The sequence below is a fragment of the Mixophyes fleayi genome, chromosome 5 (assembly GCF_038048845.1).
Source record: "Mixophyes fleayi isolate aMixFle1 chromosome 5, aMixFle1.hap1, whole genome shotgun sequence".
Taxonomy (NCBI): Eukaryota; Metazoa; Chordata; class Amphibia; order Anura; family Limnodynastidae; genus Mixophyes; species Mixophyes fleayi.
The window spans coordinates 22010813-22021505 of NC_134406.1; positions in this window are offsets into that span (position 1 = coordinate 22010813).

Genomic DNA, 10693 nt, shown 5'->3' on the forward strand with positions numbered 1-10693 from the left:
TTGCTAACGTTTCTTATTGAAAACTAAAAGGCGAAACGTATTAACTTTATCTCAAAGAGAACCTTTATTTTGTATATGCTTATAGCCACAATTCTGTACGTGGATGTTACATTAGTGACTTAAATTGTCTGGAATATTCAAAAAAAGTTCTATCTCAGCAATCTTCTTAATGGACTAAAAAAGCAGAAGTAAACATTCTTATACATGAAGCATGATGGTGTAATATTTACCGGTCATACTAATGAAATGAAGTGGAGTACTGTATTTATCTGCTCTTCATTGCTAGCAACAAAAGCCACGTACCATACCATTAAGTCAATTACCTAAAAACCTCTGATATTAAATAATTAAATAATAATGAAGTATTAAAGGATGTGAAGTATTTATCGTCAAACTTGCATGCTTGTACATCCATATATAGAGCATTTCTGTTATCTATGAGACTGCAAGCCGATCAGTTAGACTGTGAGATCTGTACTGCTTCAAAATTATCGAAGTAAAAACAATTCTCCATCCTGCAGTTTTTTAAATATGTTACTTGTTATCAGTCAGCCAGGAGGCATGATAAATATTGTACCATTGTGGAGTTATTTTCAGGTATTTAGATCTGTAGTTCACTTACACAGATATAGATGGATCCTGTGTGTTTTCGGCACCCAGTATAATTGGGTAACCATGACATGCAGAGGACATACTGATCGTCCTGCACCACAATCATCTGCCCAATAATGATAGTGCAGAATGACTGACATGTCAAATGACTGGTGTTTGATTGCAGCATTCATCTTAAAGAAATATACATGTCCTATAGTGAGCTTAAGATACTTGTTCTGTAAGGAAAATTGTATCTGTAAATATTATATGTCTACATCTGCCATATCTACCAAGTCTAGTGCAAAGCAAGTTCTACTCTTTATAAGAGGGCAATAAGGTATGTATATCATACTTGCCTACTTTTGAAGGCAGCTGTCTGGGGGCGTGGCCTTCCGTGGTGTGCCATTAGGCCCCGCCCCTGTCAATCTTAGACAATTGCTACAGGGGGCGGGGCCACAATGGCACGTTTAGCCCCGCCCCCACCATCTTCAACGACGGCGACAGCTGGTTCCGGGATTTTTGCCTGCTCTCTCGGGAGTCCGGGAGAACTCCCAAAAATTCAGGAGTCTCCCGGACAGTAGGCAACTATGATGTATATGTGAGTAATGTTCCATGGTTATGTCTCCTCTAACTAGTTAAACTGTTAGCACACAAAACCTTTTTTTAAAGTAGAATTCCAATATATCTAAACTCATCTCCTGTCATAGCAATAGAAATTCCATAAAAGTTCCACTATTTTGTGTTACTTACACCCACCATTTGTACACTGAAGATTGTAATTTTCTACAGACATAGCAGTCTGGAGTTATTTAATATTAGCAGAACCGTGTAATGGTGTTGAACTGCTGTTTGGATGTAAAATCATACAGTCCCCAATGTTTAGGTAGTTTTGTATATATTTAATTTTGTTATGTTTGAGGGGTGAATTTCAGTATTATACAGCAGTTTCTATTTCATATGTGGCATGTGGTACCTAAGTTAGTTTTTTAAAGATTCTTTTAAAAGAACATCAGTTGATTCCTTGGATGCAAAATTAGCATTAACACATATTTGTGTTATTTTTAATGTAATATGTTATGATTCTTTGGAAATGTTCTAATTTATTCATTTACGTATGTTTGTGGAGATGGATTTTGGATTTGAACATTTAAATTCCAGTTCAAAATTTATGTCCAATAGTGGGGTTATCATACCGAATGATGAATAGTCTAAAGCATTAATGTGCCAAAGTTAGATGTTTTTCATGAGATGTAGTTTATGATGGCGTAGAAAGAAGTAGTTTATCATTGTGCACAATTCATGTACAGATGATTAAACAGGGTAAAGTTTGTGTGTAAGATTTGGTGTTTCCTATAAATTTGTTATTATCATTTTTAGTGCCCTGTATGATAGAGTGCTGAGGAAGTGTCTGGACTAAGAAGAGAGGTACAATCTACTTCCTGGTATTGATATTCTAAAGCTAATATACAAGTCGTCTTATGTAAACAAACTACTAATGAGTTAGAACATCCACAAATATATACTGTAAGATTATGTATCTTGACAACATTTAACTTATAGGCTGCATTTTTATTCTACCAAAAACAATAGTCTTGCCCTGCAGATAATAGTCTATTGTAAATGCTGCATGCCTATCAGACAGGAGCACTCATGCTGCAAAAACGCTGCATGCAGCATTGTTACACTGGGAGCTTAGTTGTAGGTTTTCCATTGACAGTTATTAGGATTACTGTGTTTGCGTGGGTTTCCTCCGGGTGCTCCGGTTTCCTCCCACACTCCAAAAACAAACTGGTAGGTTAATTGGCTGCTATCAAAAATTGACCCTAGTCTCTACCTGTCTGTCTGTATATGTCTATGTGTGTATGTGTGTGTGTGTTAGGGAATTTAGACTGTAAGCTCCAATGGGGCAGGGACTGATGTGAATGAGTTCTCTGTACAGCGCTGCGGAATTAGTGGCGCTATATAAATAAATGATGATGATGATGATGTCTGTAGTCTCCAGTGCACAGTGAGACCAGGGACTTTGTTCTCCACCAGTGGTTCGGGTGTCAGGTCAGTCTCCCCCCCTAGTTCCGGTCCTCTATTAACCCTTGCCATTTCTGTGTTTTTCTTGTGTTCTTGTTAACATTCTGGTTCTGATCTCTAATCTGTATCGTTATACGTTTGATCTCCACTTGTCTCACTAACTACCTGCTCTGGATTCCTGACATGACCTGTCTACTGAGCCTCCGTCCAATTAACCCCTCACTTACTTCAGTCGGTATTAGAAAGCAAACTTGTCAGAAAGAAAAATACTTTACTTTAAAACAATTTTACATATTTGTACATTTCAATAGTGGTAAATATTTCATCTTGCTCTTATACCTCCAATTTTGTTGGCACAAAACTCACAAGGTATATACAGTATCCCCATCAATACATGATTACAAGATCCAAGGATGCATTGTGCTGCCAGCCTAGCTTTGTTCTACAGTGTGCCATGCGCAGTCCTGTTTTTAAAGCTGAATGGGGGAGTGCAAGCATGAGAACGAGCATATTGTCCACTGGTCTCCCTCTCAACATCTTCACATTCTCTCTCTTTTGTCTCAATTCTACTCTGCTGCTCATATGTACTGGGGGAGAAGCAAGTAAGTGAATTGTGGGTATTATATGAGTATGTTTATTAATACAGAAGAAGTAATTCTTCCAGTTCTATCTTAGTGTCTTCTGGTAATATTAATGTTTTTTTCTCTCATTCCTTCTTCATTTTCTGGTTATATAACAAACCGATATGGTTCACAGATATCAGCTGACATTCATGAATTCAGTTTGGAAAGATAAAAGTCTGAGCTCTCCCTACATTCTCTATTCGCTACAAGAGAACTTGGCAGGCAGCCAGGACTACTGTTTTTTGTTTTTTTAAAACTTTGTTGAAACTATTTTACATCTTTCTTAAAACAATTAAAACTTAATGTTCCAAATCATCTGACCATTTATATATTTTGGTGAAACATAATAGAGCAGAATATTTTTTGCAAATCACTTTATTATCAGTTGGAGCATATGCAATACAGATGAATGGACATTCCTTTTAAATGATAATGTTTTTGTTTGCGAAACTCAGTAAGATATTTCTTTTGTATAGAGCTTGTTATGCTCTCTAGTATCCTCCAAATAATTGTACGTATTTATTATAATTATCTTTTATTTATAAGGCACCACAAGGGACGACAGAACCATACTTAAGGGGTTAGTACTTACAAAATGACTAAATAAAGTAATTGCAAAAGTAACACAAATAAATACAAACAAATTTGCATAATTACATTAAAACCCACAATAATCCATAATTACATAAGGAAACATCTAGGAGAGAGGACCCTGCTCGGGAGAGAGAGCTTAAATTCTAGAGGTATTCCTTAACTGAACACTATGGGGTATATTTACTAAACTGCAGGTTTGAAATAGTGGAGATGTTGCCTATAGCAACCAGATTCTAGTTATCATTTATTTAGTACATACTACAAAATGACAGCTAGAATCTGATTGGTTGCTATAGGGAACATCTCCATTTTTTCAAACCCGCATTTTAGTATAGAAAACCTCATTCTTATTTTAGCAAGTAATACAAATTCAATGGCACAGTAGCACTAGCATATTCAGGAGAACTTCATTGCAGCAGTAATTTATTTTTCATCTTAGTTGAAAATTGCTCCCACTAGAGCATTTGAATTGCTGTTCCCTGGTATCTATCCCTGTGTATCACACACAGCATTGATAGCAAGTCATGTTACGCCTTGATGTATTATTTTATATTAAGCCATGTTTAGGAGATTATTCCTGCTGGGAACACTATCTTTTTTTAACAGAGCAATTTGTTTTTTACTGCAGAAAATTTTGCTTTAGGAATCATCTGAGCTGTAACGATATAGCGAATAGTGTAGCTGTCATTGTCTTGAATATTAAGTTGCTCTAAATAAAATGTTGTCAAGAAAATATATGTGCAGAAAGCATACAATGCTAGACAAATAGAAAACTGCTTTACTTAGCCTTCGGTTTACACCATCCGTAGACCTCTATGTTTGAGAAGAAAGTCCAACTGAGAATTTAGGAATTATATTCTATTACTGGGCACTAGGTTTGATCGACAGAGCCCATGGCTGAAGACAACTGGCAAAAGGTCTTACTAGTAAATTAATTACCCCCGGCCAGCCTGTACTATAGGTGTGGTCTTTTGTTGTGATCATGTATCCAACCAGAATGGTTTTGTAAAATTGCACCTAGTTTATAAGACAGAGCTTGGATCCCTGAGCCAAGAGGGGGGGTGTGTGCCGGTGGACATTTCCGTGTTGAAAGGATAAGTGTCTGCATTTCCACCACTGGAAATATGACTGCCACCAGGCGTTTGCAGAGGCACAGAAGATTGCATTAGCATATAGAAGAGTTGAGCAGAATGAAGGTGTTCTTTGCTACTCGGGGATTAGGCTTACATTTACAAAAATGCAAAAATGTAATTTACTCTTACATGACATGAGTATTAGAATGAAATCATTGGTGCAAGATGATGCATTTTCAGGGTTGTTTTATGCCTTGCAGAAGGGCACACAGCCCTATTCTTCTTCCAAAATGCCTTGCATATGTGTCTAGTCCCTATACTTATAAGGGGATGTACTTTATACCTACAATTTGGTCTTCTGAGTAGAGATGTGTTTGTGGGCAGACTTTTACAAATGGCTCAGAATGCTTTTTCAGGAGCGTTTCCAATTTATTTAACCCCTTTTACAGTAAGTAAACCCTAGCAACTGATGACCCCATGTCCTCAGTATTGTTCTTGGTATGAAACATTTGTTACACAGCGGTTTGTATTGACCTCAAATTTATTCATACTTAATAAGTAGGTCACCAGTACGGCACCTTTTGTCCAAAGTAAACAATCTAGTTTTTCTAACTTCTCTTTATAAATTAATCTTTCTATTGCTTTGATTAACATGGCTGCCAGCCTCTTTTGAGTAATATGTTTTCCTTACAGTAAGGTGCCCAAAATGGTACCCCACATTCAAGATTTTGTATAACTAGTCTCTTATACAATAATCCTGTATTTGCCCACTTTTTAAGCATCTCATGTGTGTATTCGCCTTTTCAGCTGCTGCCTGGCATTGTGCACTTGCTAGTCAACTTTTTCCCATTTTCTACAATTGTATATATAATGTAGAAGTACCAAAGTTATAACCTCAGTCTAGGTGTATAACTGTATATTTATCTCAATAAAATTTAGTTTGTCCTTTTATAAACTCATTTGCCATTTTGCCTATGTTTCTGTAATAAATTCATACTCAGCATTAATAACCCTGTATAGCAGCAATGGGCAACAGGCAGCCAGCTGAGGCTTCATCTCCAGCCCCCAAGGCCTATCAGAACAGGGGCAGTCAACTGCCACATCACATGATCTCCTATGCACAGTGCAGGGAGGTTACATGACATACCCAGAGGAGGACGGAGTGCACTGTGCTGTCCTCCTTCCTCTGTCCGATCCCTTTGACTGCAGGAGGGAGGCACGTTCTGCCCTCCATCTCTTTCACGTTGCTCCTCACAGCTGTGCAGCTTAGTGTAATCAGCAAATATAGACACTGTAACAAAAGGAGGCATTTAGCTGGCAATATGCAGAGAAAGCAGGGAAGTAGAGTAAAACATTGGCACAGTTATGTACCTAGGTGGAGATTAAACCAGGTAAAAACATATGTGTAGTTTAAAATTTGGTTTACTTACATGATTTAAAAGCTGCTTCCTCTCAGCAAACAGACAGGGTGGGTCTGATAGTCTAAACAGAGCCAGGGATGGGCGTTTCCTTTTAAAGAGAAGGTGGGTGTGTCACCTGTCCATCAAGCTAGGCCTGTGGGAGGAGTGTCAGGTATAAAACCCTACTTGTTTCATTGTTCAGGGAGATCAACGCTGGGCTAGCTGGCTGATCTGGACAGAGAGCTGGACTATGTATAGTAAGCGTTGAGGGTCTCCATAATTGCTGTGCAAGTATACGGTGTCAAAACATTATTACCATCCTGACAATAAAGAACCATAAAAAGGAAGAAGTTGTACGCGTGTGCTTCTGCAGTAGCGGGCTCTTGCCACAACACCTTTATAGACCATTTAAAAAGTCGTTAATAAATAGATTGAAAAGAATAGAGGCCAATACTGGTCCATGTGGTACACCATTATTAATTTTAGCAAAGTATGAAAATGCCTATAGCAAGCAATCAGATTCTAGTTATAATTTATTTAGTACAGTCTGCAAAATGATAGCTAAAATCAGATTGGTTGCTATAGGCAACATCTCCACTTTTACAAACCTGCAGCTTGATAAATTTAACCCCTGGTTTCCTGCTGTAACAGATTTACTGGATACACTACTAATCTTGATTAACGCTGGCTTATCTGAGGTGCGAAGTCTAACAATCTCCCCGGTATTCACCAAGAACCGCCGCAAGGCGGGATGGGCTTTGCTGCCAGGAGTCGCAGGTCGCGGTCCTCAGGTTTGCCCCAAGATGTAGTACAGCGGAGTCGGAGCAAGATGAGAATAGTCGGACAGGCCGGGTCGGTACACAGGCAGGCAATGCAGACAGAAACAGGAGGCAATCTCTGAGTCAATCAAACTGGGTCGGTACACGGGTCACCAGAACAGATGCGTGGTCAGCTAGCCGGGTCGGTACACAGGAAAGCAGATAAACGTATAGAGAAAGGAGCGTGAGGCAACCCGGGTCAGGAGCACAGGCAATAAGGAAGGTCAGCAAGCCAAGTCGGTACACAGAGGACAACGGAATCCAAAAGGGTGAACAAGCCGGGTCGGTACAGTGGAGGTCAAACACACAGGAAGCAGGAGCCAGGAACTGGTAAGTTGCTCTGACACTCACCAAGTGTCAGAGCTATGTAGTGTGTAATTGCAACAGTATTTTTACATTTACCATATGGTCTTTGTGCTTTTATATAAGAGTATTTACCAAGTCTACAGTTTCAGTCCCTCTCCAAGTGGATTAAACTTTAACTTTCTAAAATACTATTTTATAGCTCCCTTACAAAACTTTTAAATTCAAGTCAAATATTTGTTGTGACCACTATTCACAGAACCTCACCTGTGCATTAAATATAATATTTGTTTTATTAGATGGTCCCAAGTCCAGCAGAACTCTCACTACTGCGGAAGTTAGTTGTTAAAATAGATAAATAGCATTTTCCTTTGCTATAACCTCTGGTTCCATTGTCCCAATTTATATCTAACATAGTTGATGAGGTTGAAAAATACACCAGTCCATCAAGTTCAACCTATTTCTGCGATCCCTCTCTTATATTTGAAATTGATCCAGATGAAGCAACCGCCAATCTGTTTCAATCGGGAAAATCCCTTCTTACCCAATATTGCAGTCCTATTTCTCCAAGTATCCACTACTAACCTTCATTTTAATTACCGCTCGTAACCCTGGATTTCCTTTTCTGCTAAAAAATTATCTAACCCTTTCTTAAGCATATCAATTGAATCTGCCATCACAACCATCCCTGGCAGTGAATTCCGTATCTTGACTACCCTTACTGTAAAGAACCCCTTCCTTTGCTGGTTGTGAAACTTCCTCTCCTCTAACCTTAGGGAGTGACTGCATGTCCTGTGTACAGTCCTTGGGGGTAAAAAGTTCTCATGAAAGTTCTCTGTATTGACCCTTAATGCATTTGTTTATAGTAATCATATCCTCTCTTAGATGCCTTTTTTCTAAAGAAATCATACCTAAACTGGCTAACCTTTCCTCATAACTTAATGACTCCGATACCCTTTATCAATTTGGTCGTCCTTCTCTGAATCCTTTCTAGTTCCAAAATGTCTTTTTTTTATAGAATGGTGACCAGAACTGTACTCCGTATTCAAGATAAGGTCTTACCAAGGATTTATATAGTTGCAAAATTACACTGTCTACGAGCACCCCCAAATACTTTTCCATTATAGATTCCCCTAAATTTATCCTATTGAATTTATAAATTGTGTCCTTGTTTTTGATCCATAAGTGCATAACCTTACATTTATCTATGTTAAACTTCATATTCCACTTGGCTGCCCAATCCTCTAGTTTATTCAAGTCCCTCTGCAGAGAAACGACATCTTGCTCTGATTTTATTATCTTGCAAACTTTGGCATAATCTGTAAAAATGGGAACTTTGCTCACTAAACCATCACCAAAGTCCTTAATAAATATACTAAAAAGGAGTGGCCCCAGCACGGAACCTTGAGGAACACCATTTAAAATTTTTAACCAATTAGAAAATTTTCCATTTAACACAGCTCTCTGTTCCCTATTCTCCAACCAGGTTTCGACCCAAGTACAAATGTTGTTTCCTAGACCATGTTCCCTTATTTTGTAAACCAACCTCTTGTGTAGCGCTGTATCAAACGCCTTTGCAAATCTAAATAGACCTCATCCACTGTACTACCATGGCCTAAATTCCCACTAACTTCCTCACAGAAACTAAATAGTTTGACATGAGTTATCCCTCACAAATCCATGCCGATTCCCACTAATAATCTTATTGTGCACCAAGTAATCCTGAATACTATCCCTTAACATACCTTCCAGTAGTTTCTCCACTATTGATGTCAGGCTTACATGTCTATAATTCCCTGGTTTTGATCTCATTTTCTTTTTAAACAACGGCACCACATCTGCTATTCGCCAACCCTTCGGTACTGAGCCAGATGAAATTGAATCTATAAAAACTAAGAATAGCAGTCTAGCTTTTTCTGAGGTTAGCTCCATAAGGACCCTTGGGTGTATGCCATCCCGATCTGTAGCTTTTTTTTATCTTAATTTTATTCAGTCGCCTTTAGACTTCTTCCTTTGTCAGCCACGTATTAATTAATGGTAGGGTTGCATTTCCAGTTTTTATTTATTATTTCTACAATTTGTTCCTCTCTAGCAAATACTGAAGAAAAGAATGTGTTTATTACCTCTGCTTTTTCCTTATGAACATTAATCAATCCACCCATCCCACATCCTAGGGGTCCTATATTGTCTTTTTTAATTCTTCTGCAATTTATATATATAAATAACTTTTTATGGTTTGCCTTTCTTTTGCAATTTGTTTTTCATTTTATAATTTAGCCAATCTAATTTCCTTTTTTGCATGTTTTATTACTTTCCTTGTAGATACAGAAGGATTCCTCAGTCCCCTCAGACTTAAATAATTTAAATGCACACTTCTCCTTTTCCATTTCTTCCCTTACCTTTTATATAGCCACAGTGATTTAGACTTAATTCTTTTATATTTGTTTCCTATAGGAATGAACTTATATGTGTATTTTCCCTACAACATTTTAAAGACAGCCCAGGTTTCTTTTGTATTTTTTCCTTCAAAAACTGCATCCCAGTCTATGCACTTTATAGACTCCTTGATTAAAATTTGTCTTTCTAAAGTTTAAAGTCCCAGTTGATCCCTTATACTCTTGCTTCTGGAAACCAATTTCAAATGAGACCATATTATGATCACTGTTTCCCAACTGGCCATCTGGATTATTTGGATCATTAAAATCATCCATGAGGAAGATCAGGTTTTTTTTGCTGCCCTTTCAACTTATGACAATTATTATGACGACCATATATGCTAAGGGGCTAATAACAAACCCCTCATCTGCACTTTACTGATTTTTTTTCTCTCTCTATATATACTGTATCTATCCATAGGGACTATACATTGTGATAATGATCACAATGTACTAGCTGGTACTAAATTTTTTTTTTAAAAAAATACACAACCCCTTCCCCTTTCTATCCTTCCTAAACATGATATACAATTTAAAATTTACTGTCCAGTTGTGACTTTCATCCAGTGAAGACTCGGTTATAACCACTGTATCATACATTTGTTCCAACATCATTAATTGTAATTGTAGCCTAGTTTTTTTTGTAAGTGTCCTAGCCACTTTTTCCCCACTAAAGTTAACATTTTATTTGGCTATACAGATGTTTTTCAGGGCAAGTCTAAACATTTATAGACATTGTACATACTGTACACTCCGTGGCTGTGAACTGACACCAATCAAATCTTTTAACAATAGATTTGCTGCCGTTTCCAGCCTCATACTACAACA